This window comes from Trichomycterus rosablanca, chromosome 1 (genome assembly GCF_030014385.1).
Source record: "Trichomycterus rosablanca isolate fTriRos1 chromosome 1, fTriRos1.hap1, whole genome shotgun sequence".
Taxonomy (NCBI): Eukaryota; Metazoa; Chordata; class Actinopteri; order Siluriformes; family Trichomycteridae; genus Trichomycterus; species Trichomycterus rosablanca.
This window is the reverse complement of record NC_085988.1, coordinates 2468346-2493284: the sequence shown is the minus strand read 5'-3', so window position 1 is coordinate 2493284 and position 24939 is coordinate 2468346. Positions and strand designations below refer to the sequence as shown.

Below are 24939 nucleotides of genomic sequence, written 5' to 3'. Positions count from 1 at the left end.
GATGGACATGCGGATTTAGGGAAGCCTAATGAAGACATCTTCAGCCTTACCTCCTGTTTAGAGAAAAGGGATCTGCAGCGATCCGTAGTGTCTCTCAGCGCTGCTGCTTGCACGAACTCAGGTGAGATTAAATTTAATTGGTAATATTTTTGGTAATTGTTAATTGGTAATATTTAAAGTTTGTGCTAATGTTTTAGTATTCTTTATTGTTGGATGGGGACTTAAGAACTTACACAGTGAGGTGTAAGTTGGATTTACACAGAGAGTGGTAAATCGGGAGAATAAACAAGAGGTTTATTCAAGGAAGGGAATTGGGCCCTTCGAGGTTTTTCACCAGTGAAAAGTGCACTAGCCTCTCAGAAGGAGAGGACAAGTCACATCCAACTAATAAACAATACAAAATAAAAAATAAAAGTGGGGATTGGTGACTGGATTGAAGGATTTATTGAATTTGTGTTTTGTGTTTGTGTGTCTATGTGTTGTATGTAGTAACATATATGGGTGGTAAAGTAAGAAGGGGGAGTGAGATACTGTTGGTGTTGTAATTGTGTGTCCTAATATATATATATATATATATATATATAAAAAAAAATATATATATATATATATACAGTGTATCACAAAAGTGAGTACACCCCTCACATTTCTGCAGATATTTAAGTATATCTTTTCATGGGACAACACTGACAAAATGACACTTTGACACAATGAAAAGTAGTCTGTGTGCAGCTTATATAACAGTGTAAATTTATTCTTCCCTCAAAATAACTCAATATACAGCCATTAATGTCTAAACCACCGGCAACAAAAGTGAGTACACCCCTAAGAGACTACACCCCTAAATGTCCAAATTGAGCACTGCTTGTCATTTTCCCTCTAAAATGTCATGTGATTTGTTAGTGTTACTAGGTCTCAGGTGTGCATAGGGAGCAGGTGTGTTCAATTTAGTAGTACAGCTCTCACACTCTCTCATACTGGTCACTGAAAGCTCCAACATGGCACCTCATGGCAAAGAACTCTCTGAGGATCTTAAAAGACGAATTGTTGCGCTACATGAAGATGGCCAAGGCTGCAAGAAGATTGCCAACACCCTGAAACTGAGCTGCAGCACAGTGGCCAAGATCATCCAGCGTTTTAAAAGAGCAGGGTCCACTCAGAACAGACCTCGCGTTGGTCGTCCAAAGAAGCTGAGTGCACGTGCTCAGCGTCACATCCAACTGCTGTCTTTGAAAGATAGGCGCAGGAGTGCTGTCAGCATTGCTGCAGAGATTGAAACGGTGGGGGGTCAGCCTGTCAGTGCTCAGACCATACGCCGCACACTACATCAAATTGGTCTGCATGGCTGTCACCCCAGAAGGAAGCCTCTTCTGAAGTCTCTACACAAGAAAGCCCGCAAACAGTTTGCTGGAGACATGTCAACAAAGGTCATGGATTACTGGAACCATGTCCTATGGTCTGATGAGACCAAGATTAATTTGTTTGGTTCAGATGGTCTCAAGCATGTGTGGCGGCAATCAGGTGAGGAGTACAAAGATAAGTGTGTCATGCCTACAGTCAAGCATGGTGGTGGGAATGCCATGGTCTGGTGCTGCATGAGTGCAGCAGGTGTTGGGGAGTTACATTTCATTGAGGGACACATGAACTCCAATATGTACTGTGAAATACTGAAGCAGAGCATGATCCCCTCCCTCCGGAAACTGGGTCGCAGGGCAGTGTTCCAGCATGATAATTACCCCAAACACACCTCTAAGACGACCACTGCTTTATTGAAGAGGCTGAGGGTAAAGGTGATGGACTGGCCAAGCATGTCTCCAGACCTAAACCCAATAGAACATCTTTGGGGCATCCTCAAGCGGAAGGTGGAGGAGCGCAAAGTCTCGAATATCCGCCAGCTCCGTGATGTCGTCATGGAGGAGTGGAAAAGCATTCCAGTGGCAACCTGTGAAGCTCTGGTAAACTCCATGCCCAGGAGAGTTAAGGCAGTTCTGGGAAATAATGGTGGCCACACAAAATATTGTCACTTCAGGAACTTTCACTAAGGGGTGTACTCACTTTTGTTGCCGGTGGTTTAGACATTAATGGCTGTATATTGAGTTATTTTGAGGGAAGAATAAATTTACACTGTTATATAAGCTGCACACAGACTACTTTTCATTGTGTCAAAGTGTCATTTTGTCAGTGTTGTCCCATGAAAAGATATACTTAAATATCTGCAGAAATGTGAGGGGTGTACTCACTTTTGTGATACACTGTACATAAATAGGTAAATATAGACATATTTCTATATAATCTGTCCAGGTGAACTTAAGCAGTATAATGGGTAAAAATCAAAGTAAGGTGATTGTTTGTGAATCAGAATTGCATTTATCTGATAATGCTGAGGTTATATGTACACACCCTAATGTTATATTTATGGCTAAAAATTATGGTCAACATGCTGTTTCACAGTTTTCTATATGGGTAGAGAAATGTGGATTTCCTGAGAAAGGTAGTTTTAGTGAAAAACAATTAGAAGAATTGAAATTACAGTTAGAAAAAATGGAACATGAAAGTAGGGAAGAAAGGAGACATCATGGAAAGGGTAATACCGGGAAGAAAAACAGAGCGGAGACACCTGAAGTTTTTAATGCAAATTGGAAAGCATATTCTGATTGGGTGATGGAGGCAAGTAGGCGGATGATACAAAATGAGAGGAAGGGACAGAGTAAGTGTAGGGACCAAATTAATCAAACTCTGTGTCAGGCCAAATTACAGGTTGACCCTTCTCTAGACTCCTGCCCTCCCAGAAGGAGAATACTGGATAATCAAGAAGAGGAACAACCAGCGGGGGAAGGAGGAGCCATGATGTTAGTACCCCCAGCATTATATCCAGAGCTGCCTACAGCTACTACGGGCTAGTTCCACCTCCTCCCTATCTTCCAAGCAGACATAATACTGGAGAAGCTGTCCTGTCACCGTCCACAACACGTTCTGGCCTACAGTTCCGGATGCAGATTCCAGGCTCACCAGTGAGAGCAGACAAAGAGGGAAAAGTGCATGAGGTTCTTCAGCTTCCAATGGTTGAGGTATCTGGTCCAGAGAACGTGATTTTGGTACACAGACCATGGACTACTGCTGATATGAAGGACACTATGACACATCTGCCAAGGGAGGTAGGTGGTGAAAGATTTGCGGAGGAACTGGACATTTTTTGTAAGGAATTTAGGCCTACAACTGTGGAGCTCAGGCGCCTTCTTATGGCTAAAATGGGCAATGATTGGTCTAAAGTGTCAACAGGGTATCCTCAGATTGATCTCAGGATGAGTGACTTGGACTGGGAACACAATGACAATGGTGCGTATAGAGATGCGGTCCGAGGACTGCTGGAAAGAATAAGACCTGCATTTCCAGTAAGGTTGGACATGACAAAAATAGCAGCCTGCAAACAGGAGGATGGAGAGACTGTGCATAATTATCTTGCAAGACTGACAAAGGTCCACAATGTGAACAGTGGACTGCAGGCTCCTGCCGATATCACGCAAGCTGAAATTACACCATGGGAAGCACATCTGAGAAACAGCTTCCTAAATGGATTAAAACCAGACATTCAAAACATGGTAAAAAACACTTGTATCACATGGGACTCAGGGAAACTGTCCCTAATCGAGGCTCACGCAGTCCATGCTGAGAAAACCCTTCAAGAAAGAGACAGGAAAAAAACTGATAAGAGAGCAAAAGATTTGCATGATGCAAGTTTAGTCATGATGCAAGGTGTGACTAAGCTAACTGAACCAAGCAACAGGGGCAGAGGAAGAGGCCGTGGTTGAGGAAGATCATCATTCGCAAATGTTGTATGTTACACCTGTGGAAGGACAGGTCACAATGCAAAATACTGCAGGATGGACTTACAAAAGGGTGCTGACAACAAGGTCTGTTTTAAATGTGGACAAACTGGACATTTCATCAAAGACTGCCCACAGAATACGTATGGATACAGCAACTGAGGGCTGGAGTTTGGGAAGGGGCAACCTGATCAGCAACACATAAGTAACCCTGCACCCACAAACACAGACACACAAACGGCATTGCAATTATACAAGTATGACACATTTCCATACACTCAATTACATACTGTACAGTTAACAGTACGTGATATGAATCTCACATTTTTAGTAGACTCAGGAGCTACTCACTCATGTATTCAGAAAGCATTGCTTGATGCGCCACTGAGTAGAAAATCTATTCTGACTATTAGTGCTACGGGACATACTTCCACTGAGTGTTTTTCCATACCACTCATGTGTGTGTATAACAACAGAGAATTTAAGCACCAGTTCCTAATTTCCTCAACTTGCCCTATAAATCTTATGGGGCGTGATCTCATGTGCGTCCTTGGAATTAAATTGGAAGCGACACCTGGAGGGATCAACATATCCGTAAGGAATGATGATTTGGATCCCTCTTGGAGTTGTATGAAATTTAATTTAAATTGTCCACTCTATTGTTATGTATGGAAGTTTTTAACTGCGCTGCGTGTTCAGTAAAACTTAAGGGATGTTTGAATGGTTGTTGTTCCCCTGTGTGGGATGAGTTTGGCCAATGTGGCGTAAAACGTAAAAACTACAGTCAATCTAATTTGTTTCAAGCTAACGACTGTGCTCCACATGTTTCTTTGGCTAAGCCAAAGATAGGTCAGTGGAAAGGAGTAGGGAAATGGCTGTTTGAATTTTCGACTATGGCTGATGGCAGTTTCTGGGAATCCACCGAAAACCCAAATATTCAATACCACCCGAAATGTAAGGTTTTCAGAATGAAATTATCTTATCATGTACGTGTTGAGCGCAGTGTACAGTTGGTGGATTCTCAGACACCCATCACCCACAAAATACTGACTACAGTGTCACCAAGTGACATTTACCCTGCATTAAAAGCAGTACCAACTTATTTGTGGGCACAGGGGAAACATGATGTGGGTTTGATAAAAAGGGTGGCACCGGTGCAAATCAAACCAAAATCTGATTACAGACCATTCCAACAACAGTATCCACTCAAGCCAGAAGCTGTTGAGGGGATTAAACCAGTGTTTGATTCATTACTAAAGGCTGGTGTTATTATCCCATGCCATGATTCTCCTGTGAGAACCCCAATTTTTCCCGTGAAAAAATGTGTTGCCCCAGGAGAACCTGCCAATTATCGCTTTGTGCAAGATTTACAGGCAGTTAATGCTGCTGTTATCCCCAGAGCACCAGATGTTCCGAATACATATACCATTCTTAGTCAAGTACCACCTGATAGCCAATTGTTTTCTGTTGTTGATTTAGCTAATGCTTTCTTTAGTATTCCTGTGCACGAAGACAGTCAATTATGGTTTGCATTCAGTTTTAACGGTAAATCATACACATTTACAAGACTCTGTCAAGGGTACTGTGAAAGTCCTACCATTTTTAATCAGGCCTTGAAAGATAGCCTTAGTACTCTCAAATTGTCTAGAGGCACAGCCTTACTACAGTATGTTGATGATTTAATGATTTGTGCACCTAATAAGCTTCAGTGCCTTAACGACACCGTTAAATTGCTCAGACATCTGGCTACAGAGGGTCACAAGGCTAGCCTTTCCAAATTACAATTTGTAAAACAGCAAGTTCACTTTCTGGGTCATAACATTTCAGCTCAGGGCAAAACTATCTTACCTGAACGAGTCAAAGCCATTCAACAGATTCCAAAACCAATTACGCAAAAGCAAGTCTTGTCTTTTTTGGGTGTGTGTTCGTACTGCCATACTTTTATTCCTAACTATTCTGTTCTTGAGGCTCCGTTACGTGACATTGCTTATGGGCAAGACCTGAAGGCCCACAGCCCCGTACAATGGACGCCTGATGCTGAAAAGTCTTTTGTTGAACTGAAAACTTCCTTGCAAAATACACCTGCTTTGGGTTTGCCTGACCCAAACCGTGATTTCATTCAAACGGTAGACCAAAAAGGTGGACATGTGGTATCTGTATCATCCCTTAATCTGGCCAGCTATAGCCTAGTGGTTAAGGTACTGGACCAGTGATCAGAGGGTCGCTGGTTCAAACCCCACCACTACCAAGTTGCTGCTGTTGGGCCCTTGAGCAAGGCCCTTAACCCTCAATTGCTCAGACTGTAACTGTAATGTAAGTCGCTTTGGATAAAGGCGTCTGCTAAATGCTGAAAATGTAAATCTGTCCTTTTACAATCACATGGTGATCGTTTAAGACCAGTGGCTTATTTTTCATGTAAACTTGATCCAGTTGCGGCAGGACTTCCTCTTTGTCTTCGTGCAGTGGCTGCTACAGAAAAGGCTGTGGTAGCATCACGAGATCTTGTGGGTTATGCTCATCTAACCCTGTTAGTGCCACATGCTGTTTCCTGTCTTTTAGCTGAAAGAAAAACCTCTCACTTATCAGCCCAAAGATGGCTCAAATACCACAGTGTGCTCCTTGAAATGCCCAACATTACAATCAAATGCTGCAATGTACTTAACCCTGCCACTTTGTTACCAATCGAAGGAGATGGGGAACCACATGACTGTATTGCTTTAACTAATTTTGTTTCTTCTCCTAGGCCTGACCTAAAGGACAACCCGATTCCAAATGCTGAATTAGAAATGTTTGTGGACGGATCTGCATTCAAGGATGCTGCAACAGGCAGAAACCAAGTGGGCTTTGCTGTAGTCACAGCATTTGATACTCTTATATCAATGCCACTCCCGTCTAATTTATCAGCCCAAGCTGCAGAATTACACGCTTTAATAGCTGCTTGTAAGCTAGCTGAAAACAAAATTGCTAACATTTATACAGACTCGAGGTTTGTATTTGGAGTAGTTCATGATTTTGGTTGCATTTGGTGGGAGAGGGGCTTTTTGACAAGTTCCGGCTCAAAAATTGCCCACCACCATCTTGTTGCCCAGCTTTTGGATGCAGTTCTGTTGCCCAAACAAATAGCTGTTTGTAAATGCTCTGCACACTCTAATGCTTCTGATCCAATTTCGCAGGGCAATGCCAAAGCAGATGCAGCTGCCAAAGCGGCTGCACGCCTTCCACTACATACTGATTCTCCTATTCACCTACAGGTCCAGATCGTACCAGATCTTGATTTAACTGACATTCAGACTCATGCTTCCCAACAGGAAAAAGCTGTGTGGAAGGCTTCTGGCTGTGTTTCTACTAATGGTGTTTGAAGGTGTCCACAGGGCAAACCTTGCCTTCCTAAGTATCTTTTCCCATACTATGCCAAATTGACCCATGGTAAGGACCATGTATCAAAAGGGGGTATGATTGCAGCACTTACAAAACATTGGTTTACAAAAGGCTTTACAATCTACGCCCAAAATTATTGCAATAGATGCATAGTGTGTCACAAACAACATAGGACGGGGTCTGCAGATTCCTAATGCAGGACATCCAGTCCCTGATAAACCTTTTGATCATATACAGATGGATTTCATTTAACTGACACCCAGCGAAGGGAAAAAGTACTGTTTGGTTATTGTGGACATGTTTTCAAAATGGGTTGAAGCTTACCCGACAGCTAAACAGGACTCAGATGCAGTGGTAAAAGCACTGCTGAAGGATGTCATTCCTAGATGGGGAATACAAGCAAAGATTTCTAATGACAATGGTACCCCATTTGTGGCTACAGCATTGAAAAACCTAAGTCACTATTTAGGATTTGATCTGAGGCAACATTGCGCCTACCATCCTGCTAGTGGAGGAGCTGTAGAAAGAGAAAATGGCACCCTGAAAAATAAATTGGCCAAGTGCTGCGCTGACACTAATATGCAATGGACTAAGGCTCTTCCAATAGTTCTTATGCAGATGAGGATGAGAGAAAGGCCAAAACATGGCCTTAGTCCTTTTGAAATTCTCTTTGGGCGACCCCCCTATACTGGCATAGGCCCTAATCGGTCTGAACCTTTGAATACAGGCCAACTGGAAGACTTAATGCTTGATTACTGTAACACTTTGTCCTCTACTCTGAATTCTATTCATAGACAAGTAAAGGACGCTTTACCCAAACCAGCTGAGGGACCTCTGCATGACCTGGAACCAGGCGATTGAGTAGTGGTAAAGGATTTCAGACGAACCAGGTGGAATAAGGCGAGGTGGACAGGACCGTTCCAAGTGTTACTAACTACTCAGACTGCGGTGAAAGTTGAAGGAAGAGCTACATGGGTTCATGCAAGCCACTGCAAGAAAGCCCCTGCATATTAAGGACTCAGACAGTCTATCTCTCACTGACCTAATATTCCCAACTGAACAGACAGACCATTCTAATAACAAAGGGAAAAAGGCCCTATCACAATGTGAAGGTAATACAGCCTGTGCACTTGCATTAATGCATAAGGATGTGATGGACTTACAACAGGAGTGTTGGATTTGCCATGAATTAACCTCTAGATGGCAAACATCTCCGTTGACATATTCACTAATGATAAATCATACCCATGAAGGGAATTGTACTTTACCAAAGGCCATGCATGTACTGCTGATTGTGGGACATCAACTTAGACAAAACAGTACTATAAGCTTTGAAGAACCTACAGGGGTTGGACAATGAAACTGAAACACCTTTCATTTTAGTGTGGGAGGTTTCATGGCTAAATTGGACCAGTCTGGTGGCCAATCTTCATTAATTGCACATTGCACCAGTAAGAGCAGAGTGTGAAGGTTCAATTAGCAGGGTAAGAGCACAGTTTTGCTCAAAATATTGCAATGCACACAACATTATGGGTGACATACCAGAGTTCAAAAGAGGACAAATTGTTGGTGCACGTCTTGCTGGCGCATCTGTGACCAAGACAGCAAGTCTTCGTGATGTATCAAGAGCCACGGTATCCAGGGTAATGTCAGCATACCACCAAGAAGGACAAACCACATCCAACAGGATTAACTGTGGACGCAAGAGGAAGCTGTCTGAAAGGGATGTTCGGGTGCTAACCCGGATTGTATCCAAAAAACATAAAACCACGGCTGCCCAAATCACGGCAGAATTAAATGTGCACCTCAACTCTCCTGTTTCCACCAGAACTGTCCGTCGGGAGCTCCACAGGGTCAATATACACGGCCGGGCTGCTATAGCCAAACCTTTGGTCACTCGTGCCAATGCCAAACGTCGGTTTCAATGGTGCAAGGAGCGCAAATCTTGGGCTGTGGACAATGTGAAACATGTATTGTTCTCTGATGAGTCCACCTTTACTGTTTTCCCCACATCCGGGAGACTGTTGCATGCCCAGAGTGAAGCATGGGGGTGGATCAGTGATGGTTTGGGCTGCCATATCACAGCAAGACTGGTGAAAGATTGGTTTGATGAACATGAAAGTGAAGTTGAACATCTCCCATGGCCTGCACAGTCACCAGATCTAAATATTATTGAGCCACTTTGGGGTGTTTTGGAGAAGCGAGTCAGGAAACGTTTTCCTCCACCAGCATCACGTAGTGACCTGGCTACTATCCTGCAAGAAGAATGGCTTAAAATCCCTCTGACCACTGTGCAGGACTTGTATATGTCATTTCCAAGACGAATTGACGCTGTATTGGCCGCAAAAGGAGGCCCTACACCATACTAATAAATTATTGTGGTCTAAAACCAGGTGTTTCAGTTTCATTGTCCAACCCCTGTAACTGTACTGACAGGACTACTCCATCATACCAACACACATTTGAAATCCCATGGAAACACGGTGACACATGCTTATGCTCTCAAGCATCAAAAGGTGTTAAATTAGGCCAATCTCGCTGCAATAGTTATATATTAATGAATTCTACGACAAATGTTTGCTATGGTAAATCCAATGGCACTGTGATCACATTTGCATGTCCATTTGGAAACATCACTTCACACTCAGGGGTGATGTGGGCTTGTGGAAGGAAGGCATATTACAACTTGCCATATGAATGGACTGGTTGTTGCTACCCCACCATAGTTGTGCCAGGTGTTACAGTACATATTCCTGAAGACGGCACTTCAGATGCATCTGGTCAGAACCACCTTAAAAAGCGCTCACTGACGGAACAAATGCCAACTTGGTACAAGGGTCATAAGTTGTGGGATCCATGGACAAACCCCACAACGGCTTTTGGGTATTCATTATTATTGGGAGGTGGCACTGCTGCAACATTTAACAAGATAAATGGATTGACATGGTCAGTTTTATTCTTAGCAAATAAAACTGAAGACGCTTTAGGTCTTATAGACACAGAATTATCTGCCATTAGGACTGCAGTAGTACAATGCAGACTAGCCCTTGATTTACTTCTTGCTGAACGTGGAGGTATTTGTAAATTATTGGGAACAACCTGCTGTTTTTATATTCCAAATGAACATGATAACATTACTAATATAATACAACACATGAAAGAAGTAGTATCTGTCCCACCAGTAAATGACAATTTATGGTTTTCTTCATTTACACAGTGGGGTAATGGGTGGGGATCATGGATTCTACAAACTTTAATCCCAGTAGGCATAATCATTTTGTTATGTTGTATGTTCATACCATGCTTACTCAAATGTCTTGTCTCAGTAGGACAGCGTATGATACACAGTTTAACGCCCCAACTGGTTCAGCAACAATTACAACCTCTCACCGCTATAGAATGCCAACCGGATGACATCCCTAGATGTCAAGCAGTAGCCTAGTGGTTAAGGCACTGGACTAGTAACCAGAGGGTCGCTGGTTCAAGCCCCACCACCGCCAGGTTGCTGCTGTTGGGCCCTCGAGCAAGGCCCTTAACCTTCAATTGCTCAAGCTGTACACTGTGATGTAAGTCGCTTTGGATAAAAGTGTCTGCTAAATGCCGAAAATGTAAATGTAAATGTAGATGGCTGGATCTATTTCCATTCTCAGACGATTATACCTGCCCTGAAGATCAAAGCTAAAAAACATGTTATGGACAACATGGACTTATTAATGACGTTCTACAGTAAAAGCATTCTTTTGCAGCTGTAATAACTGATGCTTATAATGTCTTGTGTCTGATAAATGTAAATATGTTTTACAAGAGTAACCCCATGTGTTTTTCCTCGGGCTTTATTTTCTTTTATTATTTTGTTCCAGTTGCCCACATTTTGTGAAAGGGGGTTAAGAGGAGCCGAACTCCGCATATGCGGGGTCTCCAAACTGACCTCATTTATATTTATTTTTGGGGCAATACTCACTATACAAATCAACATTATTGTTATTTTTCTTTTAATGATTAAATTGTCAAGAATGACAAACAGGGGGGAAGTGTTATGGAAGAAAATAGATGTATTTTTAATATTACTTTAAGTTTAGTAAAGGCTGTTTTGTTTGATATTTAAAGTGTCGTAAAAGCTGGTTGTTTGATCTTTTGTTATATTGTGCTGGGGTGGAGACTTGAGTTTAGACTACAGAGATAAGCAGCTATTGTTAAGCAATAACAGGGGAAGCAAATGGGGGTAATCGGTATCTGGGTGGAGACTTTTAAGACAATATGGGGACTTCAAAAGCCCAAAGCCCTTTTGTCTGAATAGTGAAGTGAGGGGTAATAAAACAATAAAGTAAGGGGTAGTGAAACTGAAAAGTGAGAGGAGAGGTATAAAAGGTAATTCACAAGTCTGTCTGGGGTTCTTTATTTTAGCTTGCATACAGCTGTAAAGAACCCACGGCCGTGTTTTATTTAATAAATCTTCTTCAATCCAGTCCACGGGTATTGTTTAATTTATTTTATAGTCTCACCACATTTTTTCTATTACAGAGTCAACTTTAGAAAGAGCAACTAAAAAAGCACAAGAGATGGTAGACCAGTTAACTAATATCTCACTGTTGTCTCATTGCTGTAACTGAGGAAACTGGGTCAGGAAAGTCAGCTTTCATTAATGCAATTAGAGGACTGAGTGATGATGATGAAGGTGCAGCTGAAACTGGAGATACTGAAACCACCACTGAACCAACCCCTTACCAGCATTCAGAAATACCTAAGTATTATAATACTTAGGTATTTCTGTTATTATAATAAATGACTTTATGGGACCTTCCTGGGATTGGAACTAAAAACTTTTATCAAAGATAGACATTGACAGAAGCAAGGAAACAACATTTCAACCACAGACTATTGAAACCTCTTTTCAGACAGTTGCAGTCTCATGGCTGATTTTGATACCGCTGCCTGTACATGTTTTTATGTGTCTGTCTCTAAATGTTCAGTTCAGAGGAAGTGAGTCCTCTTTTCAGGTCTCAGTTCCTCTTCAGGTTTGATAAAAAAGTGCTGTTGTAGGGCTTCTCCTCACCACCGTCACCTGTGGCTTGGTCACAACTAAAACTGTCAAAAGGCATGCTAAACTGAACAGTGAAACAAACATTTAGAGACAGAAATACAAAACATGTACAGACACTGACATCAAAATCAGCCATGAGAGTGAAACTGTCTGCAGTAGCTGGAAGGTCAGCTGTGGAATCATTGTTTAGTTTGGTACCTGGTATAGGAAGTGCTGTAGCATCAAAAATATCTCTTACCATTACACATGAGCTACTGAAGAATGGACTGAAAGAGCTTGAAGATAGTGCTGATGGTACTGAGAAAGGCCGGGTTAGAGTAAAAAGACCAATCAAGTGTAAATAAATAAAGAAAAATATTGTTCACTTCTGTACTTTACACTGGGTAAAAGTGTTTCTGTACTACTTAGGCTTATGAATTTTACATGTAATTTAAGAATGTTTTACATCAAAATCTACTAATGATTATACCATAAACTATCTTTTTATTTCATTTTAATCAACAGCTATATTATAATCAGTATGCTGAAGCATTTTAAAGCCATTGCTAATATACATTGGACATGGGGACAGTGGTAGCCTAGTGGGTAGAGCTTTGGGCTATCAACCGGAAGATTGGCGGTTCAAATCCCGGCTCTTCTACACAACCACTGTTGGGTCCTTGAGCAAGGCCCTTAACCCTGTCTGCTCGAGGGGCGCCGTACGATGGCTGACCCTGCGCTCTGACCCCAGCTTCCAAACAAGCTGGGATATTTGAAGAAAGAATTTCATTGTACTGTACACCTGTATATGTATATATGACAAATAAAGGATATCTTCTACTACATCTTTTTTGTTAAACAAAAGAATTTGTATGTTGCATTTCGAAAAAAGAATTAAAAAAGGAATTGGAGAATGGATGTGTCATTTTCAATCTGTTGTGAAAAAAATAGTTAAACGTATTTAACTTATTAGTTAAAGTTATAAGTTTAATAAGTTAATTATCAATATCCCAAATGGCTTCAATGTGTTTGAGCAAATGTTAACGTGTTTTATAGGTGTTAAGAACTTTAAGTTTATTTACATTGCTGAAACAGTTCTATTGTCCATGATGTGTCTTATTTTTGTCTACTAATTCATTCTAGTTAATTTGTTTATTGTGTAATTATGTAGCTTCTTTCTACAGCAGACAATCTACCTTCTGCATGTTTTTGATATTTGGAAAATAAACAAGGACACTAGCATACTATGGCTAACCTTCTTATCAGTGACTGAGGGCAAGGTTTAAACATTATCTGGCACATTCACATGAGAAGTGTCAAAGCTGCTTTTGTGCCAGCTGTTCCATTGCTTCCTTTGGAGTGTGGCACTTTTGCAGTGTTGGGCTTGTGATTTTGGTGCTTGCAGCGGCACTTAAAGTTCACCTGATTGAACTTTGGCCCAGTTTGCCACTGATCTTTTTAAAGCTCCTCCAGTAAGACGAATTGTTTGATATGAGGCGGTGAAAGTGACTCAGGCCAAATAAAAAAAAGCTAAATGTGACTTTATACTAAAACAATGACAGAGGAATATTAAGAAAAGGTTTAGTGTTTTTATGTTGTTTTTTAGTACATTAAGCCATGTTAAGCTTTGTTTACTCATTTGTTAAGCATTTTGATTGATCCAGATACAGTAAATTTCAGCCTCTTGATGCATGCTCAATAATCCAGGTACACAAAGTTGAATCAGTTAATCTAGACACCAGTTAGTTGTAGAGATATGTTTTGCTTCTTCAGTCTGAGCTGGTGGTGAATACCCCGACCTTATATGCAGACGATTTGAATAATGACCAATCACCGCTCATTGCATAGCAATGGAACCGGTGATCAGGTCCATATGCAATTCACAATGAGCATTAATTACAGTGGCGATGTGTTCCCTTTACATATTGATTGGGGTATAGCTCCTATTACGGTGTTGTAAGATGGTGAGAGATGTACTAGTACGCCACTGTAATTAATGGTGATTGTGATTTGCATATGGACCTGATCACCGGTTTCATTGTTATGCAATATGTGGCCACAGAATCAGCAATCTGCAATCCGCACAATCAGCAATCCACAAAAACAACATCCCCAATCTGGAAGCGGAACAGTTGCGGATGAAAGTGTCAGTCTGCCTTCAGTCACAGACTGATTCCTCCTAAATGCAGGACTGAACGTTACAGAAAATCCTTTCTTATAACTGCTATCAGACTGTTTAACAGTTCACAATAATTCAAATAAATCATTTATAAGAAATACTTACTTCTGTATGCTATGCATGCACCATAAAAAGTTTACATGTATATAGTACCATACTGTACATTTTTATCTTATTGCTTGTTTTTGCACTGTAAGTTAATGTTGTATGTATACAAGAAGTTGTTGTTGACTGTTGTCTGAGCTGCTGTAACAAAGAAATTTCCTGCAAAGGATCAATAAAGAATCTATCTATCTATCTATCTATCTATCTATCTATCTATCTATCTATCTATCTATCTATCTATCTATCTATCTATCTATCTATCTATCTATCTATCTATCTATCTATCTATCTATCTATCTATCTAATGCAAAACCACCTCCATCCAACATCAGCAGAGACGAGAGGTATGTACTTACTACACTTAGTAAGGACAATAACATCATCATACTTCCTGCCAACAAGGGTAGATGTACTGTTCTGTTAAACCAGATAGACTATCATGAGAAAGTGATGTTATTACTTAGTGACACTAACACTAATGAGCTGCTAAAACGGGATCCAGGTAGTAGCTACAAGAAAAAAGGTGATAAATTGTCCAAAAGTTTTAGAACAGAACAACAGACAGAGTACTGACAGAGCTTTGTACTACGAATTATATCCGGGGGAGGCTACACTAGTCTGTATGGGTTACCTAAGATACACAAACAGGATGTAACTTTAAGACCCATTGTTTGTATGATTAACTCTGTGACATAACATTTCTAAGTTTCTAGCATCGATTCTCAATCCGTTGGTAGGTAGCACGGAACACCACATTCAGAACACCATGGACTTTGTGGACAAGGTTAAGAGCGTCATCATGGAGACGGAGGAAACAATGGTCTCGTATGATGTTACATCCCTCTTCACGTGCATTCTGGTTGCTGAGGCAGTGGAGGTGGTCTGTAGGAAACTACAAGGCGACCCCACCCTGAGAAAGAGGACCACCCCTACCATGGATCAGGTGTGCACTCTTTTAGAACTGTGTCTTCGGTCCACCTACTTCTCGTACAGAGCACAGTTCTACAAACAGAAACATGGGTGTGCTATGGGGTCCCCAGTCTTACATATTGTTGCAAACCTGTACATGGAGGAAGTGGAAAAGAAGGCACTAATGTCCTACTCAGGGACACCACCGAGTCATTGGTTCAGATATGTGGACGACACCTGGGTTAAAATAAAATTAGAGGAAGTACCACATTTCACAGACCACATCAACTTGGTGGACAAACACATCAAGTTCACAAGGGAGGATGCAAGCAACAACAGTTTAGCCTTTTTAGACTGTGAAATGGATGGTTCTCCACAGAATATCGACCTCTTCCGGACAGGACTCCACGGTTTACACTCACCTGCAAACCAGCGGCCACTCATTTAATGATGAAGACAAGGAGGAACGCTGGTTTGAACGGGGAGTCAAAGAGGCCATCTATGTGAAGAGGGAACGACCATCTCTGAACTGGGGAGGGGGCCTGAGAGTACATCTCTCACCATTTTACAACGCCATAATAGGAGCTATAACCCAATCATTTGTGAAAGACACACATGACCATTGTAATTAATGCTCATTGTGATTTGCATATGGACCTAATCACTGGTTTCACTGGCGGTGATCAGTCATTATGCAAATCGTTTGCATATAAGGTCGGGTTATTTAACACCAGCTCAGATTAAAGAAGACACTTGAATGAGTGATGAACCAGTGACCTTTTGATTACTAGTCCAAGCTGGATGTCTGGGTATATGTGCATATACAAGTAAATACAAAGAAACAAGTAAATACAAAATTATTTTAATGCAGGATATAATGCAGCTATAATGCAGGATATAATGCAGGATATAATGCAGGATATAATGCAGCTATAATGCAGGATATAATGCAGGATATAATGCAGGATATAATGCAGCTATAATGCAGGATATAATGCAGCTATAATGCAGGATATAATGCAGCTATAATGCAGGCTGTTTGTGCATAAACTGTTTGTTTAGATTCCTGCCACAGCATCTCGATATTCTTTAAGGACAACAAGTCAGGACATTTACTACACAACATTAAAACCTTTATTTTGTTTCATTGTTTAGACATTCACACTGGGCCTGTTCTTATAACGAGGTCTGTAGTAGCTGGTGAACGTGCCCCGGGTTCCCAGCGAAACAGATCTTACAGAGCTCAGAAAACAAGGCCTTAAGTGGTAGGTGGCTCATTAGGGCTGATCACCCGCAGCTGTGGGGCTGGCTATATAAGCCAGCTCCGTGCAGCAGCGGGTGTCGCACCTTTTGTTTGTTTTCGCTCTCTGGTGGCAGCTCGTCCACGCTCATTTTGTAGCCTTAGGTGGTATCCCCTGGTGGCATAAGGCCATCCGGGTGTGTAGACCGTAAGGTCGAGGTAGTCAGTGTTCCTTTCTCCTCTCTTAGAAATAGCGTGGTGCGACGCCGTGCAGTCCTTGTACTGCTGTTTGTTTGACCCGATTAGCATTTAGCATTAGCGGTTGCATGCACGCCGTGATACGGCGCTGGTTCAGTGCTCCGCTGTATTGCACTTATTGAATCTATTCATTGGATTCCACAACCGCTGGGTGGCGACTCCGTAAGGCACTCGGTTGGAGCGCCAGCAACCCCGGTTCGAATCTGCATGTTTGAGCTTGCCTAACTGAACTTACTTGTTTTTCTCTTTTTCAGATCGGCGTGCTTCAGCTACTGCGACCGTAAGCTGATCGCTCGCTGATCGTTACCTACGTTAGCCGACCGCTGCGCTGGGGCTAGCCGTCGCCGGAGGTTTTTCTCCCGCACCTGCTCACCGTAGCGCTTTCAGCGCTAACGCGCCTTTCGTTACCCGCGCCAGATTGGCGTGGTGTTAACGCTCCCGGCTCTCGCCTTAGAGACCGGGGTTCGCGTCCGCTCTTTTCCTTTTTTCCCTTTTGTCATTTTTTGGGTTCGCTGCTTAGCGGCTTCCGTCGGAGGTTCCGATCGGTTTATTGGTTTGCCTTTTATTTTTTCTGTTTGTTATTAATAAACAATTTATAATTTAAAATTTATCTCTGCGTGTGAGTCCTCCCTTCTTCCCACGTGACAGTTCTTGTGCTTTTAATTGTCTTTTTTCACTGTTGGTGTAATCGTATCGTGGAATGTTGTGTTAGCTGTACACCACATGTTAAATACTCCCATGTCTTCCAAAAGTTCTATTTTTAACTACTCAATACACAGTAAACAAAAAGCGAAATCTATAAAGACAAAATGGGACGTCCAACAAGCTACAAGCTTGTGTTCAGGTGTCCAGATACTTTTGGCCATGTCGTTCCTATGTTATTCATTTAAATGAGTCTTTTTTCAACAGCTTCAACATCACTGTACACTTAACACATCTGAACCTCTCAACATGTTACTTGGTTCTTTTTCTGGGGACACACAGTACGGGGGAACAAATTGTCACTAGTGGTAGGACAGCGACACCTAGTGGTGGAAAGTACATCAGTTTTAAAATAACAGCAAGTTCTCACAAACATTAGATGTATGATGTTAATACACAGCATTAAAATAGTTCAGTGCTTGATCTCATTAATGCTTTTTTGAATTTTGAATGCTTTTTCTCGAATGTTCTTCAGATTTTAATGTGAAGCTTCAAGTGAAGTTACTGCTGCTAGAGCAGTCTAGCCTAGCGGTTAAGGTACTGGACTAATAATCTGAAGGTTGCTGGTTCAAACCCCACCACTGCTTGGTTGCCTCTGTTGGGCCCCTGAGCAAGGCCCCTAACCCTCAATTGCTTAGACTGTATACTGTCACAGTACTGTAAGTCGCTCTGAATAAAAGCGTCTGCTAAATGCTGAAAATGTAAATGCTGAGCAGCTGAAAAAAAAGTAATAATCTGATTGTAACTTTTAACATACATTACACAGTTATTGTTTTGGTCCTCTAGGAATAAAACAGTGATAATGTTAGTTATTTTTAATCAAAGTAAAGTGTGCTCACATTTTTAAACATGCACTGAACCTGCCTATAAAAATGTAATCAAATAATATACCTGCTATGGCATTTTGGAACAGTAGATGCCAGTACATGCCAGTAGATGTTATGCTTTACTCCCTGATTTTACCATTAAAAGGCGGTGGTTCCTGATTTCCTATAACTACAGAGAACTTTGGATAGTAAAGACACACTGTCCTCATCTATCATCCCTCTGCTGTTGTACAGGTTAGTAATGCAAATAAGTATATCAAAATAAAAAAAAATAAAAAGCTATTGTATAAGAGTTTTAACACTTGGTTAGGGTAAATCTGTTAATGGTATTGAAGTAAACTTACAATAATTTAAATATTTGTGGTTTGAAGTAAGTTATTTATTTAGAACAGATGTTAACATTATAAAGTAAAAATAATTTGTGTGTAATTGTAATGCTAAAAGCTAATGCTAGCCATGCTAACAGTTTCCTCTATGATCCTGGTGTCTGTAACACCATTTATTTATATTTGTTTAATTTGTAATCAAATTTTAACTCCCTGCACACATTCAGGACCTGAACCCCGTTTGTTTTGTTTTTGTTGTTGGTCGTTTTCTACATCTGTTCATGTCCAGCTAAACTAAACTAAACAAGGTTTTGTGTTAGGGTTAGTTAATAACCCACCAAGGACTAGGGGGGAACCCAAAGGCGAGTGCACAAACAACAAAACCCAGAAGTGATAATACGATATTTATTTAAACAAATAATAAAAACAAACAAACAACCAAAAAGATAACAGAAAACGAGAGGGGAGCGGCAGGAGCGGTACTGGAAGCGCCGGGGAACTGCAGGGCGGACTGATGACCAGGAGTGATGAACCGGAATGCAGGATGACCAGGAATGGCAGGAGAACCAGGAATGGCAGGAATACAGGAGAACCAGGAACGGCAGGAACACAGGAGAACCAGGAACGGCAGGAACACAGGAGAACCAAGAACGGCAGGAATACAGGAGAACCAGGAACGGCAGGAACGCAGGAGAACCAGGAACGGCAGGAACGCAGGAACGGGGGGAAGGTCTAGGAGGCGATGAAAAACAAAATACGTTAACGAGGAGAAGGTACAAGAAGAAGACTCACGGTTTAAGGACACAACGAACGGCCGTCTGTGTACCGTATGGCAAGCAGACAATCTGGCGACGAGTGAGAGAAAAGCCGGCGTTTAAATGCAGGAGTTGATGAGATGAGGAATGAGGCGCAGGTGTGTGTGGGGTCCGCCCTCCAGCGATCTATTGGCTGGTACCGCAGCAACCTCCGAAAACAGTACCGCTCCAGGCCGCTAGGGGGAGAAGGGAGCAAAACGGGAAAGCAAACGCAAACCACCACCAAGAACAAAAGCGATCGGGGAAACCAGAGCCGTAGATAGAGAGAGTTGCGACACTCCTTGATCTCGCCGCCACGCGGTCACGTGGTTCATGTAACCCTCAATAGTTCCAAACAAACCCGGCGCTTTCACGTTCTCATATGGGACCGGCAGCAGTGAATGAAATATTAAACATTAAATAATAAACATTTGTACAATTTCTGGGTATTTTCACCTGCCTTTACATTTACTGCATCTGCTTTAATGTCAATTTGGTATATAAAGAGAAAGATTGATGTTTATAATGACTTGTTAATAGGTCGTTCTTGTTAACACACAGTACATTATATTAGCATACATTACATAATGCCATATCATTAAGTAGTAGAGACAATATACAGTACAGAGATTAGACAGTTTTTTTTGTTTTTTACATAAACTATAATCTCCCTTCACTTTCCCGAGGATTCATAATAATAATCATTTTGGTTAAACACTAAGCCATGTGGCTGGATTCATAAGGTTTACCTGCACTGAATGAACAGATTCATAAACACATTACTGTACCAATACCTTTAACATTATAGTGCAGGTACATGACATAGCTTCATTCATGTCTTATTTCATGAGTAAGTAATAATTGATTCCTACATGTAATACATGAATTAATTCATAATGAATATGCACAAGTTTATTTTGTCTAATGTAAGTGGTGGACAAGGTACACAAACCATGTAGTTGAGTTGAAGTAGAGATATCCAAGGTGAAATATTACTCCAGTAAAAGTAGTAATAAAAGTAAAATACTCTTTACCTCCACTAAAGTACTAAACTAAATTTACCTTCAAATGTACTTAAGAATGAAAGTAAAATTAGCATGATTTATTATGGCTCTGATGTTTTATTATCATTTCTGTAACAAGACTCTTGATTAATCAACTTTTAATTAATCAATTTTAGGTGAAAAGACTCGTGTCAATAATTTAGCTTAGCTGACTAAGCTAAATTCAGTTATACCTATTAATTAAGATAAACATGTAACATTTAGTGCTGAGCAAATGCTAAACAATAACAGTATTAAGTATATTAATGACATCAAATTCATTATTTTTTTAAAACAAAGCAACAAACAGCTAAAAATGTTTGATAAGTAGTGGAAATGAACGGGGCTCTATGGGTTGTTTGGAACTATACAGAGCTCCACAACCCGGAAGCTGCACAGAAAATATGTCCCGCCCCCTTTCCAACGGTTCCCTATGGGAGTGTCGCCACTCTGTTCTCTCTACCGCTCTGGGGGAAACTAAAGAAAACGGAGAAAAACAAAATACAAACCGGAATGAAAACAAAACGCTGGGAAACCCTGAAAATAAAAGGTAAGTGCTGGCGGATCCTAACAGTTTTGTGTTATTTTATGTTGTATTCTAAAACATCTATTATATTGTTTATATTTATGTGTATTAGATAAACCAATTATACTCTTACAGAAGAGCTTCTATAGTGAATGTTACCTTACTCTAGTTTAAGTACAACAGTCAAATAATATAAATCTGCTGAAACCCTGTTAGAATTTTTTATTTTTTTGCAAGAAATGAATAAGAACATCAGTAAGCCCCACCTGGGGATTGAACCCAGGAACTACAGTGCTACCCACTTAGCCTCTGTGCCGCCCCATTATATTGTATTTAAAGAAATCATAGTATAAAATAAAAAGGTCAAAATCTTGGGAACAACATATGACCTGACAAAATAATAATAATTATAATATGTTTACACAGGGGAAGAGAGGTGGACTGGAGCAGCAGTTGGCTTTAGATAAAGTGAAGCACCTGACGAGAAACAAACTTCTGTTTATTGTTCTGTAGGTATGATCTGCCAATTTTACACTAAAGTGCTGTAGCAGCAGGAATGTCCTTTACTGTCACATATACACTTCTGAAGAACGGAATAAAAGATCTTGAAGAGGCGGCGCTAACAGTGCTGAGAAAGGCGGGGTTAGAGTGAAGAGACCAATCAAATGCAAATAAATAGTCGAGTACTTTTCCCTTCAATAATTCTATTAATTGGTAAGGAAATATTCAGATTTTATATTTTTATTTATTCTAATTTTTCTTCTGCAGGTTAAAGTAGTAAAACTCTTGAGAATGAGCAGTCAAGATTCTGACATAACTGCATTATTAGAGGCTTCAGGAGAGTCCACTTTCAAAAGAGCAACTAAAAAAGCACAAGAGGTGGTCGACCAGTTGAATAACGTCTCACTGGACGTTGCTGTAACTGGAGAATCAGGAGCAGGAAAGTCGACTTTCATTAATGCAATCAGAGGACTGAGAGATGATGATGAAGGTGCAGCTGCAACTGGAGTTACTGAAACCACCACTAAACCAACTTCTTACCAACATCCAACAATGCCTAATGTGACTTTCTGGGACCTTCCTGGAATTGGTACCACAACATTTAAAGCTAAAGATTATCTTAAGGAGATGCAGTTTGCCAGGTATGATTTCTTCATCATCATCTCATCTGAGAGATTCTCAGAGAACAACGTCCTGCTGGCTACAGAGATCAGAAAGCAGAAAAAGCTGTTTTACTTTGTTAGATCAAAGATAGACGTTGACGTCGCACAAGAAGCAAAGAAAAAAAGCTTCAATAGAGAAGCAACTCTGGCAAAAATTAAAAACTACAGCCCTGGCAAATTTAAAGGACTTTAAAAATTCAATGATCTTAAAGAATTTGATTTTGAGGAGCTTGTGGACACACTAATGTCAGAGCTTCCACAGCATAAACGATACACTCTAATACAGTCAGTACCAGTCACTTCTGTGGCCATGCTGAAGAGGAAAGTTGAAATGTTTGAGGGAGTAGCCTGGGCTGCAGCAGTTTGCTTTGGAGGAATTGCAGCAGTTCCAGTACCTGATCTATCATTGGCATGTGTTGCTAGCATTCTAGTAACTTTCTTTACAAAGTGCTACTTCTCGTTCAGCCTTGATGATAAATCAGTTGAAAGATTCTCAGAACGAGTCAACAAGCCACATCTGAAGTCTTTGATAAAATCTCCACTTGTACAGGCACTGACATCAAAATCAGCTATGAGACTGCAGCTGTCAGCATTAGCTGGTAGTGCAGCTATGGTGCATGTGTTCAGTTTGGTACCTGGTGTAGGAAGTGCTAGAGCAGCAAGAATGTCTTTCACTGTTACTCATGAGCTCCTGAAGAATGGAATAAAAGAGTTTGAAGATGCAGCACTAACAGTACTGAGAAAGGCGGGGTTAGAGTAAAATGATCAATCAAATGTAAATAAATAGTCGAGTACTTTTCACATCAATAATTCTCACTAGGTGAAAAGTGATTCTGTACCAGCTAATGACTTTAACGTGTATTTTATTTGTGTTTTCCATCTTCTTTTTTTCTTCAATCACTTTATTGAATTTAGGGTCAAGATTCACCTGACTCCAGCGCTAGGTAGGAATACCCAGGACAGGTCACCAGTTACTGGTCTACACAGGACTTTGGTCACTTCCCCTAAGACATTTTTTCTTTTTATTTTATTACAAACTAATTTGTGTAGCTGATTATTTTTCTACTCATATACAAATGTATAACATTAATAGCTGAATAAGAAATTTGAAACTAGTCAAATTCACAAATGTCTTTAATCGCCTTTTACTTACAAACCACATTTCCAAAAAAGTTGGAACGTTTAGTAAAATGCGACAAAAAGAAGAATCTGTGACGTGTAAATTCTGATTAACTTCATTGTATTTTGTAAACCTGCAACACAAAAATTAGAACCGAGTGAGATGAATATTTTACAATAAGAAGTGAGTTGGAAACAGGTGAGGTGGTATTGAGTATAAACGAAAACTCCACCATTGTTACTGTGATCGATATATCAGAACACCTCAGAGTTCTCTGATCCACTTGGAAGAATGATCATCCATTACCCAGAATTCCCAAACCATTAAAAAGTATCATTAATAAACAAGCTGATGGAACACACGGGTAAATACACCTCTCTCCCAAATGTATTTACAATCAGATAAAATTTTATCGATTTGTGATACATTCTTTTATATCTACTTTTATCAGTTAAATAAAATCAGATTTAAAAGAATAAACACGTCACAGATTTTTCTTTTTATTGTATTTTACTAAACATTCCAACATTTCCAGAATGAGGTTTTGTGGTTTGTACATTACAATAATGCTCTGATTAGTTCTTACACCCGAGGTTAATAAAATGTCTGTGATGTATTGTGGTGATCAATTAAAAGTGCATGATGGGATAATTTAAAGTTTAATTATTTTTTTCTGTATTACTGAATGTGTATATACTGGTGCTGGTCATAAAATTAGAATATCATGAAAAAGTTGATTTATTTCAGTAATTCCATTCAAAAAGTGAAACTTGTATATTATATTCATTCATTACACACAGACTGATATATTTCAAATGTTTATTTCTTTTAATGTTGATGATTATAACTGACAACTAATGAAAACCCCAAATTCAGTATCTCAGAAAATTAGAATATTACTTAAGACCAATACAAAAAAAGGATTTTTAGAAATGTTGGCCAACTGAAAAGTATGAACATGAAAAGTATGAGCATGTACAGAACTCAATACTTAGTCGGGGCTCCTTTTGCCTGGATTACTGCAGCAATGTGGCGTGGCATGGAGTCCATCAGTCTGTGGCACTGCTCAGGTGTTATGAGAGCCCAGGTTGCTCTGATAGTGGCCTTCAGCTCTTCTGAATTATTGGGTCTGGGGTATCGCATCTTCCTCTTCACAATACCCCATAGATTTTCTATGGGGTTAAGGTCAGGCGAGTTTGCTGGCCAATTAAGAACAGGGATACCGTGGTCCTTAAACCAGGTACTGGTAGCTTTGGCACTGTGTGCAGGTGCCAAGTCCTGTTGGAAAATGAAATCTGCATCTCCATAAAGTTGGTCAGCAGCAGGAAGCATGAAGTGCTCTAAAACTTCCTGGTAGACGGCTGCGTTGACCTTGGACCTCAGAGTACACAGTGGACCAACACCAGCAGATGACATGGCACTCCAAACCATCACTGACTGTGGAAACTTTACACTGGACCTCAAGCAACGTGGATTATGTGCCTCTCCTCTCTTCCTCCAGACTCTGGGACCTGGATTTCCAAAGGTA

General features: G+C 40.6%; 1 long non-coding RNA gene and 1 pseudogene across 1 annotated transcript; one reads left to right on the top strand and one right to left on the bottom strand.

The window, feature by feature from the left end:
• Nucleotides 1-19156: 19156 nt before the first annotated feature.
• On the bottom strand, nucleotides 19157-20510 carry LOC134317948 (uncharacterized). Its single transcript, XR_010013303.1, has 2 exons — nucleotides 19592-20510; nucleotides 19157-19497 (listed from the first exon to the last, which is right to left on the bottom strand). It is a non-coding gene; the product is annotated as an uncharacterized LOC134317948 (long non-coding RNA).
• A 562-nt stretch (nucleotides 20511-21072) lies between these two features.
• On the top strand, nucleotides 21073-23101 carry LOC134317251 (interferon-inducible GTPase 5-like; annotated as a pseudogene).
• The last annotated feature ends 1838 nt before the right edge of the window (nucleotides 23102-24939 follow it).